Source organism: Propithecus coquereli, unplaced genomic scaffold (genome assembly GCF_000956105.1).
Source record: "Propithecus coquereli isolate 6110/MARCELLA unplaced genomic scaffold, Pcoq_1.0 Scaffold224, whole genome shotgun sequence".
NCBI classification, from domain to species: Eukaryota; Metazoa; Chordata; class Mammalia; order Primates; family Indriidae; genus Propithecus; species Propithecus coquereli.
The window spans coordinates 5,679,918-5,695,927 of NW_012147634.1; the positions used below are offsets into that span (position 1 = coordinate 5,679,918).

At 43.9% G+C, this 16,010-nt stretch overlaps 1 long non-coding RNA gene across 1 annotated transcript; it reads left to right on the forward strand.

Moving 5' to 3' along the window:
- Positions 1-11,071: 11,071 nt before the first annotated feature.
- On the forward strand, positions 11,072-14,863 carry LOC105810981. Its single transcript, XR_001137528.1, has 3 exons — positions 11,072-11,130; positions 12,716-12,855; positions 14,193-14,863. It is a non-coding gene; the product is annotated as an uncharacterized LOC105810981 (long non-coding RNA).
- The last annotated feature ends 1,147 nt before the right edge of the window (positions 14,864-16,010 follow it).

The following is a 16,010-nucleotide window of genomic DNA, read 5'->3' on the forward strand; positions in this document are numbered from 1 at the left end:
ATGTTTCTGGGGAAAAGAAGCTCAAAGTACTTCCTTTCGAGTAAAGATGTAAAGTATAGCATCCTTAAGAGTCCTGATTACTGAGGGTAAGTGTTGTGAGGGTACATGGGTGATGGAAATTATTTAAATTTTTTCTAAAGGAGTAAATGTAATACTATACAAATGCTAATTAACGCTTATGTATAGGTTTTTAAATTATTTGAAAAAAAAAATAAAGTTCTTCATTACTGCAGAGAATGCAAAATTGAGTGGCAACCTATGCTACATTTCCAACGATCTTCACCCTCAGCCCCCACCCACCGGCTCACCTTCAGCAACTCCTTAGCAAAGGACCAGTACCCTCATCCACCAGGGCCCTGGAGTCCCTTCCATCAGTTATGTCCTCCCCCTCTGCGTCCGCCCTTTCCCCTCTATGGCAGTGACCTCCTCCCCTGTCTTACTGCCTCACCCTTGGCCTCCCTCAGTCCAGCCCTGCTTCCCCAGCTTCACGACCTTCCTAAGCACAGCTCTGGCCTTCAACCCCTTCCATGGCCCTGCCCCTACTCAACAGGGCACACAGGACCCATGCCTGATCCGGACGCAGCCTGCATGGGCAATAGCTGCTCTTGTCACTCCTTCCTGTAACTTTAAGCTCTCATAAAACTAATCCGTGTGGGTTCCCTGAGCTCTCTCCTGTTTCTTCCCTGGGATTTGAACCCAGGCAGAGTGGCCTTAGAGATCAGGCTCTTTTTTTTTCCTGTTTTCTTTTTTTTTTAAAAATTGTTTTCGAGGCAGGCTCGTTCTGCCACCAAGGCTGGAATGCAGTGGCATCATCAAAGCTCATTGCAACCTCCAACTCCTGGCCTCAAGCGATCCTCTTGCCTTGGCCTCCCAAAGTGCTGGGATTACAGGCATGAGCCACCACACCTGGCCTGAGATCAAGTTCTTAACACTATTTCCTCTCTGCAGAAGACTCTGGAATTGAGAGCTGGCAGGGACAGGGGCAGGTGGGGAGTTGAGGAACAGTGGGATGGTAGAGGAGGGAGGATATTAAAAACAAACTTCACCCATCTCATAATTTTTTGCCGGACACTAGCCTGAAAATGTAAATCCTACACAAATCAAGGCTTAGAGAGAATGTTCTAATGCAGTTTACCCTGAGGTATTAGTGCTATAACTACACCGGGAATCAAATATATTTGCCCATGTGCCAGAAATTTTTTCCAAAGTTGGATATTATAAGGACACTGTTTAAAAAATAAAATAATAAGTAGATACATCCTTAGAAAGGGGACAAATTAAAATAATTTGTAAAACAACTCACGGGAGAGAAACGCAGGGGATAACTTTAAGAGCCACGAATGGAATATTTGATGTGGGTTTGTTTCCCTGCAGATCACGTGACGGGAAATACCAAACAGCTTAATCAGTTCTGTTCTTTGTGTTTCCATTCACCTGAACGTGCTCATGGTCACGATGTCGCTTTTTGTTGCAATGAACAGACATCCAGAAAGAGAACGGATTGGGGGAGGAAACGTGGAGAGGCCAGGGGAGGAGAGGAGGGGAGATCTGCTGCCGTTCTGCAGCTGTTGGTCTGGAGTGTGTTCCCCTTTTACAGCGGGCCACTGTCGGTGCCGCCTCTTCTAAAAAGGAGAGAATATTTATGGAGCATTAAAGAAGGCTTATGGAGTACTTATTCCATAAGTAAGCACTTCAAGGAATTTATCATCTTTAAGGGGGTTGAAAGGCATGTCAACGAGGCAGGACAAAGTGAGAGACATCCAACAGAGGCAGCTCCAAAGGGGAAGTGCTAATGAGATCTGACCTTCAAGGGCCCCTCACAGGCAGGGCTGATCCTGCTGCTCTTACCATCTGCTCTCTCCCCGCTGGCTCCCTGGGACCCACCTTAATGAAGTTTAACTCAGCTCACAGGGTGCTTTCCTTTTGCACACTTGGAGGGCTCCATGAGGGAAGATGATCTAGATGGAAAATTTGATTTTCCTAGAGGTGAACCCAGAGATCTGGGCCCCTTGGGTGCATAGGGAAGCCTGGGCTGATGGGATGGTCTGGGTAACCTGCATGTCCCTGGGAAGCTAGGTCCAGGGCCAAGACTGAGGATGCAAGAAAAGAGGTTGCAAATTCGTAGGAAGGCTGGCTGGCTGAGGGCATGTTCAGTTTCGGGGCATGGAGAACAACAGAAGAGGGCAGGGCGAGGAGGAGGGCTGGGGTAAGGCTGGGTGTTGGATGTGTGCCACAGAACGGTCACCCTGGGCCTGCTTCCCTATCTCCACCCCCGCCCCCTGCAGACCTGTTCCCAGAAGCTCATATGGGAATCAAGCACTTGCAAAATGGATTCTATTTTTACACGTTCCTAACACTGTGCTTTATACCATGTTTTATCATTTCTATTGGACCACAATTGTGTTTCCATAAACTTTAGCTTTCACGAACTTTGTCTATTTTATCCCTTCCTCCCCAAGCCAACTTCTTCCCTAATTCCTCCAATTTACACATACACACTCAAATATCAAGGGCAAAGTTTTTGTTTAAAGGAACACTGCAAGAATTTTTACTTATAATTTTGTTTGTTTGTTTGTTTGTTTGTTGTGATGGATTTGCCCACTATTCGTAGGGAGGCAGAGTGATATTAGACCATCTGAGTTCCATTAAGGCTCATCCACTTAATTTCTGGGTCACTTCCCGTAATCTACTTAAATCCTATCAGCCTCAGTTTTCTCACTTGTGAAGTAGAGCTAACAACAATAATGCTCCCCTTACTTAGGGTTGCACTAAGAGTTAGAAATAATATGTGCAAAGACCCTGGCATGGTGCCTGGTGCATAGTAAGTGCTCAGTAATGGATAACTATTCATATTGTCTTAAAAGAGGTCATTTCTGTACTTTTCAATACCCTTGAAAGCTACCCATAGCGCAATCCTGGGAATTTGTAACTCTTACATCGTGAGAATTGGCTTCGAACTTACAGAGCTTTCAGGCATGTCCTGTTTAGGGGGAGGTTTAATATTTCACAGGTTGTTTGGATGTGAGAATCAAAATAAGCTCAGTTTACATTGTGAACTGAGGTCCTGTTTTTATGTGTCTTGATGCATTAGAATTTAATTTTCATGAACTCAAGATCCATGTCTTAATTTGTTTATTACTGTAACCCCACTACCTAGAGCAGTCCTTGCCACATAGTGGGCACTCAGTAAATATTTCCTGATGAGACAATGTATACTCATATTATTTCCAGTAAACTGTTTGAAGACCCAGTAAACGTATGTCTATATCTATGTATCTTTATATCCCTTCTTTTCGGATCTCTGACTACACTGGTAATTACACCGAATGTAAATAGATAAAAGCCTCATCTTGGGATCTGCATGGGAGGGGCACCAGCCTGTGGACTTGGGGGAAGCACACTACATGTAATGTGCTCCTGGAGGTGTGAGAGAACATGGGAGAATCCCCCCATGGCACCCTGAGAGGGGCTCAGGAGTGACTGAGCGTGTGCTGGCCCACTCAGCAAGGTCTGGCATCAGAACCGGGAAGAGGAAGATGGGGGCCCAGTGACCGGAGGCCATGGCAGGACATGTCCACCAACAGTGAGGCCAGTTCATAAGGGCAGGGACCACATGAGGACCACCAAGCCACCGCTGAGCAAAGCCAGTCACCGCTGGCAATGGCTCTTGGTTCAGACACCTCCTCATTGGAAAGAGGGGTAAAAGGTAGACAGAAGTAGAAAATCTTGAACTGATTGAGTTTAAATTCTGAATTCACTATGTTCAAATACAGATTTACTGAGTTACCTTAGACCCAAAACACATACACACACACCTTACCCAGGAATCCTGCCAGACGAAAAGCTTTTATGGTATCTAAAATTAAGTGCTTAAAATCATGTGATTTTGAAAATAACATGGGTAACAAAACAAAATCTTAAAATACCTATTCTTTAAAAATCCTTGTGAATTGGTTTGGTTTGGCAGGTGCCAAGGTCACAGTTAATTTGATAACTAATTATTTATCAGAAATGCAGCTGCTTGTCAGAATTACAACAGAGTTGAACTTTGGTCTGGAGTGGCAGTTTCTAGAGGAGCAGGTGGTAGAGGTGGAAACCTAGAACTGGGCCAACCAGGCCAGTGGCCTTGTTCTCCACGGGGTACTATGACTTTGAGGGCAATGACTTGCAGCTGCTGCAGGAGCAGGTTCGTGATGCTCACATGGGTGACACTAGGAGACCCTTGGGTCTCAATGGCTGTTATGTCTTATTGTTTTGGTTTTCCAAAAGCACCATAAGATCCATCCTTCAGTTGCAGGCAGAGCATGTCAACTGGGAATCTGGGTTGAGGGACACTCAGCCGGTTGGGAGGATAAGTGGGTGATATGGATAAGAGACTGGGGGTGGGGAAAACTTCCAGGCCTCAGAGTGGGATAGGCAATGTGCAAAGAATGAGACCTGAGCAAGAATTGGGGTATTCCAGAAGAAGCCTGGAATATGATTTCTACTATGAGTAGAAATCCAGTTAACAGCCTCGGGGGCTAACCTAGCTGCTAAGCAGACTTGATTCTGAGCACCGTAACGTATGGCTGATGTGTTAAATCTTTTTGCATTGGCTCAAGATGAGGCCTGAGAACTGGGAGCAGGGATGACCCTGCTGGGGGCACCATCCTGCAGCCTGGGCTGGGAAGCAGGCGGGTCAGACGGTCTGTACCAGCATCTGCTGCCTTCAGTTGCAATGTAACAGCAAGATAAGGGTCCCACGTGTCTCTGTGTCCTATCTCCCAACTAGACGGGAGGGCCGGCCCGTGCTGCATACTTCTTCCCATCCCCCACACCTCTCATCTTTTTGCTGCTGCTCAGTAAATGCATGCTATGGATTGATGGACTTTAGTTTCCTCAATTCACAAAAAAGATTGAGAAATCACTTTGTAGGTAGTTTGCTATGTGAACAGAAGTTATTTTTCTGGTTTCCTGCATGGCAAATGGCAAGAGAATGATCCTGGAATTGGAAGCAGGGTCTAGGGGTCTCATGGTGAGTTCAGTGTATAGGATGGGGGTCATGGTCAAGTCAGGAGCACAAGGAGCACCTTAGAGATGCCCTTGCTCTTCCCTGCCACAGACCCCTGTGGGTTTGGATTCTTCTGGAAGGTGGGCCTAAAGGTAGGGCTGGACTCTAGGCTCTGCACCACTTCTCAGCCCACCAACATTTACAGTCTTGCACATGTGCCTTTCATTTTAGGTTTTGCTCACCAAACACTCCATGTTTCCTGTTCCCAGAAACCCCACGCTCACGGAAACCCCTCTTCACCTGAATCCACCTCTTGAACTCCTGAGTCTCTCCAGTTTAATGCATAAGACAAGGTCCAGGTCTCCTTCTTGGTTCTTCATTGTTGTCATTGTAAGGGAGAGCTAGACTTGGCTCAGCGTGATTCAGAGACAATGGGGGAGAAGTAGAGATTCCCCATGTGTGCCCAGGAAGGCCAAAGGCTCGGTGCTGGCCTCCCCTCGAAAGCCCTGTAGAGGCTCTGGCCGGCAGTTCCCATGCAGGAGGAGGATGGGAACCCGAGTGCTGGAGGCAGAAGGAATCAGAGAATGGGTGCAGATTCTAGGGAGAGCCTGAGGCCAGACCAAAATTGGGGTGAGGGTCAAAAAGGAGGCTAGAGTTGGTCAGGTGGGTCGGCTCAATTCAAAGGCATAAGGTCCAGAGAGTCACCGAAGCTCTGACAGGATCACAGTTCACTTCTGAAGTAGTTATGTCCTTGGAAGGTGGAAAGAGATATTAATATGAAAGTTTCTGTAGAGAACCTGAAGAAATAGCTTAGATTCACACCTGCATAGTTCTTTTAATCTTCGTAGCCCCCGTGTTATCACAGTGATAATCCCTATCCATGCCCAGTGTGGCAACATGGAAAGAGTTCTAGCTAGGGTTCAAGGGGCCTGGGCTCCTCCCTGGAAAGCCCCTTATCTCTCTGAGCCTCAGTCTACTTATCTGTAAAATAGAACAATAACAATGCTATACATGTGCTTTTAAGAATGGACTTTTAAATATATTTTTGAAGAAGCTCAAGGGTCTAAACCATTAAGCCAAAGAGTTATAATTATTTATTTCCCTAGCTATAGGAGGGGCTGTTGTACACTGAGATTATGTTCAAAACACAGATGTTTTAAATTTTTTTCACATGTTGCTTGTTTTTTTCTTTCTCTTTTGTGTCAGATAATATTAGAGGCCTCTGAGGCCAAGTTCAAAAAGCTAAAGAAAAGACATCAATGAAATATCTAATAGATGGTGAATAGAGCCCAGTCTCCTGATAAGATATTTACATTTCCACTTATTATTTACACTAAGAGCAAATACTAATGTAAGACTGGATTTTAATGGACATTTGTTTTCACAGGTTTACCAGGTCTTGATAACAGGCTACTTGAACCACATTTCTTAACCAACCATATTTCTGCTTGCCAGAGAAAGAAGGTCTCTGTTGCTATTGGTTGTTATTGATTTTTTGCTAAAATACCTTGATGATCCTATCACAATTCCACTTCTTTTTAGTATGTTGTAAATAGTGTCTTTATGGGCTGTTTCAAACTACATATGTGTGAAAGAGTTCTGATGGCATGGTCGTGCAACAGTATTAATGGGGTGGCCCTGTTTCCAAGTGGGGATTTATGATCACACAGGGGCTCCAGGGGCTTCATCACAATTGTCAAAATGCTAACGAGAGTGAGAAAAGATGTCGTCTAATTAAAATAAAAATAGTTCTTAAAGAGCTGGGTTAACTTGAATGAGAAAAGTTTTTAAAAGTGACACCAGGGGGAGATCTGATAAAGCAACAGGAATCCTAGTAAAATTAAAAAAAAAAATTATGATAGCAATAATGGGAATGACATCTGGGAGAAAAGCTTAAGAAACAGGATCAGAGGCCAGGCGCGGTGGCTCACGCTTGTAATCCTAGCTCTCTGGGAGGCCAAGGCGGGCAGATTGTTTGAGCTCAGGAGTTCGAAATCAGCCTGAGCAAGAGCGAGACCCCGTCTCTACTAAAAATAGAAAGAAATTAATTGGACAACTAAAAATACATAGAAAAAATTAGCCGGGCATGGTGGCTCATGTCTGTAGTCCCAGCTACTCGGGAGGCTGAGGCAGAAGGATCGCTTGAGCCCAGGAGTTTGAGGTTGCTGTGAGCTAGGATGATGCCACGGCACTCTAGCCCGGGCAACACAGTGAGACTCTGTCTCAAAAAAAAAAAAAAAAAAAAGAAATAGGATCAGAAATTTCAAGGTCACCAGACAATATGCCTATATCTGTACCATTGTATCAGAAATAACTTGCTGAAATTATTTTAGTATGAAGACTGCTAACATTTCAAAAAGTTTGAAAACCAAAAAAAGAAATTGGCCACAATCCTACCACCTGACCACAACTGTAAAAATCTTTTCATTTCCGATGACAGGTACATGGAAAGCCCAGACTTCACCACTACACAATATACACATGTAACGGAATTCAACTTGTACTTCCTAAATCTGTGAAAATTTTTAAAAAGAAAAAGAAAAAAAAGTCTTTTTGTATTTCCTGCCATCTTTGTCTATGTGGGAGACCAGAATAGGCCCCCCCAAAATATGAAGGGCTGTTGGGCTGAAGACAATTAAGAAGCAGATGCAGGAACAAAAGCTCCCTGTCCTCCCTGTCCTTACCCAAAAGTAGGACATAGAGTTACAAAGACTAAGGGATCCTGCCGGCTTCTACCAGGGAGAACAGAGGCTAACCCCTGCAGACAGCTTCGCAGCCTGGAGACTGTCCCAGAGGAATCTCCATTAACAAGTTTACTAACTAGCTTTTATCTGCCAGTTATTTGCCTTCCTGCAAGTTGCTGACCCTAGAGACTCAGTCCTTTTTCCTTGTTTTGTCACTTCTCTAAAAATTTGCTGTTCTTTGTTGAAGATGCTATATAAGCTTGAATTCGAAGCTACCTCTTTGAGAAGTGCCCATTCTCTGAGTGTCTCCCATAGGTATATGATATATACATGTGAATAAACTTCTGTTTATTTGTCTCTTGTTAATCGGTCTTTTGTAACAGGGGTCATTTCCAGCTAAGAACCCGTGAGGGTTATTATTTTTCCCCTATATCTATTTACTTTTCAAAGTTACCATTGTACACTTGATACAATGCTACACATTTTGCACTGTTACATTCTTCGTAATGATCTTTTTTAATGCATATACTTGGCTTTCTTTCTTTCTTCACTGGCATCTTCCCCTTGTCCCACAAACATATTCAGATTTCTTCATCTTTAATAAAAAAAAATCTTTTTTAGCTCTTCATTTTAAATAGAAAGATTTGATATATATTGCCCAGTGTAAAAAAGCAAGGCTCAGAGGGGAAAAAATGTGTATGAAATTCTACTCATCCTTTAGAAGTTAGATGTTCTCTTTGATTATAGCAAGTATTGAGTTTTGAGACTCCTCTAGTTAGGAAATGTCGTAATTCTACCAACAGCAAAGCTTTTATGCTCTGTTTAGCAATTCTTTGGCAGCTTTCTCTTTCCCCCAGGGACTCTTGCCTTCCCCAAATCTCTTAATCTGATGAAAAATTATTTCCATATTCTGCCCAGGGAGTCAGCTCTGTGAAGTCATTATCTCAACTTTTTAAATTCAACTCTAATCGCTACCCACGTACAGGCTTCAAGGAAGTATTGATGCAAAACCCTTAGACCCGAGCCCAGAACTCAGCCTTAGCACTGTCCTTCTATAAGCTAAATTGCTTCCATACTGCAGTCATGGGTCTGCCTGAGTCCCGTTAGGCCTCTGAATTAATCTCTGCATGATAATATCCGAGGCATGATAATATTGTATTTTTTATTTCTGTGTCATATTAGGACTCATACTTAGACCAATATTTCTTAAACAAAAACACAGACATGAGCAAAATGTTTTAATTTGGTCTCTCCACCATTCAGATAAATTACTGTCAGAATTTGACAGAATCAACCAGGTAGTTACTTTACGTTTCTAAACCATTTCCCTAACTTTAACATTCACCCCTTCCTTCCCTCTTTAGGGCAGTCCTTGCTCTCTTATGCCTTCCCTCTTTTTAGCATAGTTCAGTACTCTGAAAACTGCCTGGTACATAGTAGGTATCCAATAAATTTACCAAGTGAATGAATGAAAAGAATGAATTCTTATAAAAAGAACTACCTGAGATGGTATAGAAAGTGTTTTACATCAGATTTCCTTTAAATCCTGTAGTCTTGCAAGGTAGGTATTATTATCCCCATGCTACAGAAGAAAAAAAATGAAGGCTCAGAGAATGAAGTGACGTTTTTCAAGTTTACTTATCCACTTTTAATAGACTGAATAATACTCCCCTCCCCCCCATCTTAATCTGTAGGACCTATGGATATGTTACCTTCTGTGCCAAAAGGAATTTTGCAGATGTGGTAAATTAAGGACGTTGAGAGGGGAAGATTATCCTGGATTATTTGGATGGGCCCCATGTAATCACAAGGGTCCTTGTAAGAGGGGGGCAGTAGGGTCAGCCAGAGAGAGTGACAGTGACGTGACAAAGGAAGCAGAGGGAGAAGGAACGCAGGCAGCCTCTAGAAGCAGAAAAGGTGAGGAAACGGATTCTTCCCAAGAGCTGCCAGAAGGAACACAGTCCTGCTCATACCTGGATTTTGGCCTGAAAACTCCATTTTGGACTTCTACCTCCAGAATGGTAAGATAATAAATTTGTGTCGTTTTAAGCCACTAATTGTGTGGTCATTTGTTACAGCAGCAACAGGAAACTCACGCACCTGCTCCATGCACCCCTGTCCTATGGGGCATGACCTGGGGAGGCATGAACATAACTAACATCAGCATAACATTCTGAGCAAGGTGACTGAAGTGGCAGTTTATCTGTCCTCACGACTCTCACACTCATTATTGAAAACAAACAAAAAAATGTGTTTAGGTTCAATGCTGTGCTAGGCACGGAGCAGACAGCTCCCTGGGGTAACTCACAGCCTGGCGAGGGGAGCAGACTTGTAAACATATAATTGCCACTCAACGTGATAAACTGTTGTCAGGTCCATTCACTAAGTTGATGGTGATCTGAAGGCAGCCTCCTCCCCAGGTGAGGCAATGTGTGCTGTCAGGCACCGTGTTAAGTATTTTGCCTCATTCAATATGAGTTTCTTAGAGTGGAATCAGCACCGTGAGTTGTGTGTATGTGTGTGTGTGTGTGTGTGTGTGTGTGTGTGCACGTGCACACCCATGTGAGCTCAACCACACTCGTCTCCTGCGGCTTCTCAAAGCATCTCAAGGGCCTTTCTGTGATGCCAAGCATAAGGCCACACCCAGAGGATGTAGAAGTCCTAAATTCAGTTCCAGACTCTGCTGGGTGATCTTGGAAAAGCCATTTGAATTCTCTGAGCTTCAGCTTCCTCATCCTTGAAATAGAGGTAAGATCCGGCCTCACAGGGTTGTTACGAGGATGAAGAGAGGTAATATGTGTGAAACAGCTTTGTAAACTCCAAAGCGTTGAACAACATGACTTACAGTGACTCCATCCAGAGCTCCAAGTGTTTATTTAGAGTAGGCCACAGGCTGGCTCCCCAGGCCAGCCTTGCAAATGCCTTTGGCTCTTGGAGCACCGGGAGCCCTGCTATGCCTCCTCCGGCGCCTGCCCCGCGCGCCATGTACCAGGCACACCTGGGTGGAACCCACCCGGCCTGGCTGCTCAGGTTGCAGGGGATGTTGGCTGCTGCCAGGAAACCAGGAGGAGGGGACGAAGAAGGAAGGGCGGGCAGCCAGGAAAAGTAGGAAGCTGGTGCATTTGGATGATGATAGGGATTTTTTTTTTCTGTTTTTGGCTGGGAGGTAAGAGTGTTTTTGTTAGTTTAAGGGGGGCGTGAGCTCATGGCAGTTATCTGGCCAGACCTTGTTTATGGATGGCTCCAGACTTTGAGACCTGGCAGCTGCTGGCACTAAGTGAAACTGAAGTGTTTTCAACACAGAGGAAAATCCCCGAAGTCTCCTGATTATGACTATAGTGCCTAAGTAGGCAGAACAAACACTCAGGACAGATCGGCCCACCTGGGAGGTCGCGGGGCTGCCACTCCTGTTTGGCTTCTGCTGAAAGAAAACCAGGGGAGCCCTGAGAATGTCAGGTACTGGTCTGTTCCTCTCTGTGGTCTGGGATGCACTAGTTGCATTAGTTAATCAGGGGAATAGGAAAAGGTTTCCTAAGGCCCCAAAGCCTGGAGAGGGAATTCCTACACTCAGACTCTACACCCCTCTTGCTGACTGGCTCTCTGGCACATGGCAAAAGCCCTTTATGAGCTAGCCTAGCCTAACCCACCCACCTCACCTCTTCCCCTCTCTGCCACATGCGCTTCTCCCAACCATTCCTTGATCTTGCAGGTGCCTTTTTATGTCTCCATACCTTTGCCTGTGCTTGGCATACTCTTTCCTCTCTCCTAAGCCTGCTGAATTTCTCATTTGTGACCCAGAGGTGCCGTGAAACCTTCTCCTTGCTCCCTGGTAGAGCTAACGCTCCCTTCTGGGTTCCCATAGGGCTTTGTGTAAACCTGCCTTATACGTCTGCCCACTGGGATTGAAGGCAGGGCCTGTGTCCCTCACTTACCTTCATATCTAACTCAGTACCTGGCTGAGTTCAGAAGGTGTTTGCTGAATGCATGAATGAACTCTGGTTCTGACCTATCCAAATCAAACCTATGAAGCCCCTCACAGCTCTGCCTTCTTTAGGGACTCTTCTTACATTCGAAAAGGCAACACAGAACAGTGAGAACTCTGGGCTCAGGAAACCCCTGTTCTAATGCTTGCTCTGACACTCACTGGCTTCTTTTTGCTCTTTCCTCCCAGAGTGCCCTACCTCAGAGCAATGTTGTCACTGGTCACTGCTGAGGGATGCCTTTGAAGATAGTGGTGCTCTTGGTTCAAAGGGAGGATCAAGTCTCCAAAGAGATGAGTGAGGTACTGAGGGGTCTTCCTGGAGCACCGTCTGTGTAGGTTGAGGTAGGCCCTATGCAGAAAGGACCCTTTTCCTGTGGAATCATCATGCAGCTGGCAACGTGAGCCACATCTCACAGACCTGTTGTCTTGCAGACCTCCTGCTGCCTCTCTCTTCCTCCATCAAGACACAGCTGTGATTCAGGCAAACAAAGCACCTTTCCAGGCACCATCTATCTCTTAGTTTTCTTATTTGTGGTCCATCATAATTGGGAACTTGCAAGAGCATCATGTGTTTGCAGAGGGACAAGGTGCCTCCTACCTGTCTCTCGACCCAGACTGCAGCATTCGTGGGCAGGGGCCATGCGCTGTTTGTATGCTTCAGTACACAGTACGAGGCTGACTGCTTCAAGCATTAGCAACTGGTAGATGAGAAGGCCACACTCCATCCCCACAAGAATTTACAATCCCATAAGGGAGGTGAGATTTGCCCGAGTATCATTCCATAAGGCTGAAGGGGGTCATGGCACCAGCAATGACAGTGGGATTCAGAGAAAGATAGAACAAGGCCTTCACATTTGAATAGTGTTTTAGGAAGCACGTTAACATGTATTGTCTCATTTGATACTCACTTCACTCCAGTGAAATAGGCAGGGACAATATTATCCCATTTCCAATTGAATAAACTGAATTTCAGAGAGGCGCATGATTTGCTAAGGTTGCATAGATACCAAGGAACTTAGCCAGGACTAGAACTCAATAGCTCTCTCCTCTCTTAATCAGTGTCTTTCCATCACGCATACTACAGTATGCAGGAGAATGGAGAAGTGAAATCAGGTGGTACCAACAGGAACGAAAAGCAAAGATGGTCAAGAAACGCAGAAGAATAAATGGACGAGACCAGGACCAGAGCTGCACAACAGGTCGGTGGAGAAAGACGTTTTCACCTCATGTAAGCAAAACAAACTATGAGAAGTTAAGGAGAACTGGATATTGTGGAAGCACGAGTTGAGATGCAGCCAGTCAGATTTTTAATGCTCATCTATGTACTTATATCTAGCAATGGGCATGCAGAAATACTGATTATGCAAATATGCTACAGATTTGGATAGAATAAATCAGACAAGTTATCTTTTCAGAGGTTACATAGTTGTACAGACTGTGAAGAGCAGAGAAGCACAACCAGCAAATTAACAACATTTGGTACATTGTGTGGTCTTTTTCCCAACTTTTTGCCAAATGGCTATTTCTGCTTCTGTGTTTGCTAAGGAGGAGTCATCGTGCTGCAAGTCACCAGGGCAAGGTTATTGGGGAGCACAGCTATGGCATAGTAACTGGGTAGGAACAGAGAGAAAGGTTGCATGGACGGGGAAAAACATGGGAAGGGGAATTGTTGGAGGTAAAGAATGGAGTTGTCGAGCTGGAAGAGCTCCTGTAACTCTACGCACAGCCATAGTTGGTATGGCCCCCTCAGTGGGGTCCGTGGGAGAGAGGAAGAGGCCATGAATGAGGCACTGGCGCAGAGTGGTTGGCAGCTGAGAATACGGCATCCAAAGGGACTTGGAAAACCGGGGTTGAATCCAGCTAGGGTTGGTATCCAAGGGGCTTCAGGTCTGTGGATTGCTCACACAGGGTTTGGCAAATGACAGCCCACAGACCAAATCTGACCTGCTTCCTGTTTTCGTATGTCCTGCAAGCTAAGAATGGTTTTAACATTTTTAAATGGTTGAAGAAATTAAAATAATAATAATATTTCATAATACATGAAAATTATATGAAATCCAAATTCCAGGGACCACTGGGAAAGTTTCCTAGGAACATAGCCATGCGTATTCCTTTCCATGCTGTCTGTGGCTATTTTCACTCTACAGTGGCAGAGCTGGGTAGCTGTGACAGAGATGGCCCTTGAAGCCTGGACTATTTACAATCTGGCCCTTTAAAGAAGATGGTTGCCCACCGCTGGGATAAGGTCTGGGAATTGAGTCATGATTTTACCCTGTAGTTCTCCAAGTCGTATGACTGATCACAAAATCTATATATTTTTCGATATTATTATACAGATTAAATTGTGAACCCTGAGAGAGCCAGTCCCTCAAGATGGATCCTGAGTGGCTAACTGGGCCTAAGTTTAAAATGGAGTCAAGTAGCCATTTGCCGACTAGAGGTCACACACGTGACCACACACGTACTCTGCATTGCCAAAGAAACCACATACCCATATAACTTTGTTATTTTCGTCTCTGTCTGTTCCTGTTTATAGGACCTGAGTAACTCTCATCTCACCACCTGGACCTACCCAGTAGACTGTGACCTGCATGGACCAATCAGAACTAAACAAGCTCGCATCCCTCATTTGCATAGCAGACCAAAGTGAGAACCTCTATGGGAACTTTCTCCATAAAAGACAACCCCTGTCTTTGTTCTCTTGGAGTGACCTTTGTTTTGTACTGAAGGCTGCATCTCAATTAGGTTTGCAAATTGCTTGCTGGAATGAAGTCTTTTTCTCTTTTTTTGAGGAAAATCCTTTTCAGTGGATTTGTTGACAGAGTACAGCTTTTGTATTAAGAGCTTCCCATCTGTTCAGTGCTAGGGCCTGCATGACCAACTAGCCACCACCAAATGTCCTGCAGGTCTACCTGTCCTGCAGGTAGACCTTGATTTCTACTCCCACCCTGCTGCCTGTTTTGATGACATGCCTACCGTGAATTTCTGCCCCTTATTTGTCTCTGCCACTCTGGGATCCCATCATCCCCACTAAATCAGGAGGTCTATGTCAACAGAGCACCTCCTACTCTCAGCCCCCCAGCTGTAGATGGTAGTCACCAGAGGACTTGTAATGGATGTCAGGCTCTCCTCGCCAATGTATGAGGTTTGTTGAGGACAGGGCCCTGTGGCCCCTCCCAGGAGGCATAATGAGGGATGGCTAGGCAGATCCCACACAGCAAACTCATTCTTATGTTATTTTTCCCTTAAGTCTTTGGATTCCTTCTTCTATATTATAGCAAGAAAATGTTGGCAACTGAACTTAATTTAATGGAGGCCATGATTGAGTCCAGGTTTTTCAACCAATAGAGAAAACTGTTGGAGCCACTCCCAGCTGTTCAAATTAACACTTTAAAGCTAGAATCTCTGACAAGTTCACCCATATTGGAGTGCTAAGTTTCCATCTCAATTAGATCAAGTTGGTTGATAGTATTATTCACGTCATCTACATCCTTACTGATTTTCTGCCTACTTTTTCTATCAATTACCAAGAGAAGAATGTTTAACTAGAATTATGAATTTGTATTTTTATACCCTCAGATCTTTCAGTTTTTGTCTCATGTATTTTAAAATTCTGTTGTTAAGTGCATGTTATATCTTTTTGGAGAATTGACCCCTTTATAATTTTATAACATTATTTTGATAATATTCCTTGTTCTGAAGTCTACTTTATTTGAAATTAACATAGCAACTTCAGCTTTCTCTTGGTTAGTGTTTTTTTGGTATATCTTTCTCCATTCTTTTATTTTTAACTTATATCTTTCCATTTAAAGCAGATTTCTTATAATCAGCATATAGTTGCGTCTCACTTTTTTATCTACTCTGATACCATCTCTGTATTTTACTTTAAATTATTCACATCTCAAGTGACTTTTGATGTAGTTGGGTTAAGAGCTACTAACTTGCTAGCTGTTTTCGATTTGTTCCATTTGCTTTTTTTCCCCCCATTTTTTTTGCCTTCTCTAGGTTTAACTGAACAATTTTTTATTCCATTTTATCTCCTCTATTGACTTATTTATATCTCTTTTAAAAACTACTTTAGTGTTTCCCCTAGGTTTTACAATATTTCTAAAAATAATCTGGGTCCACCTTTCAGTAATATCATACCAGTTCGCATACAGAGTCAGGACCTTATAAGAGTGTATTATATTCACAATTCCCTCCTCCCATCCCTTGTGCCACTGTCATCATACATTTCACTTTTACATATTCTATAAATGCAAAATACATTGTTACTGTTATTATTGTACAAGATCAATTAAAAATAACAAAAAGAAAGATTTTATTTGATCTTTATTTATTTCATTTCCAATGC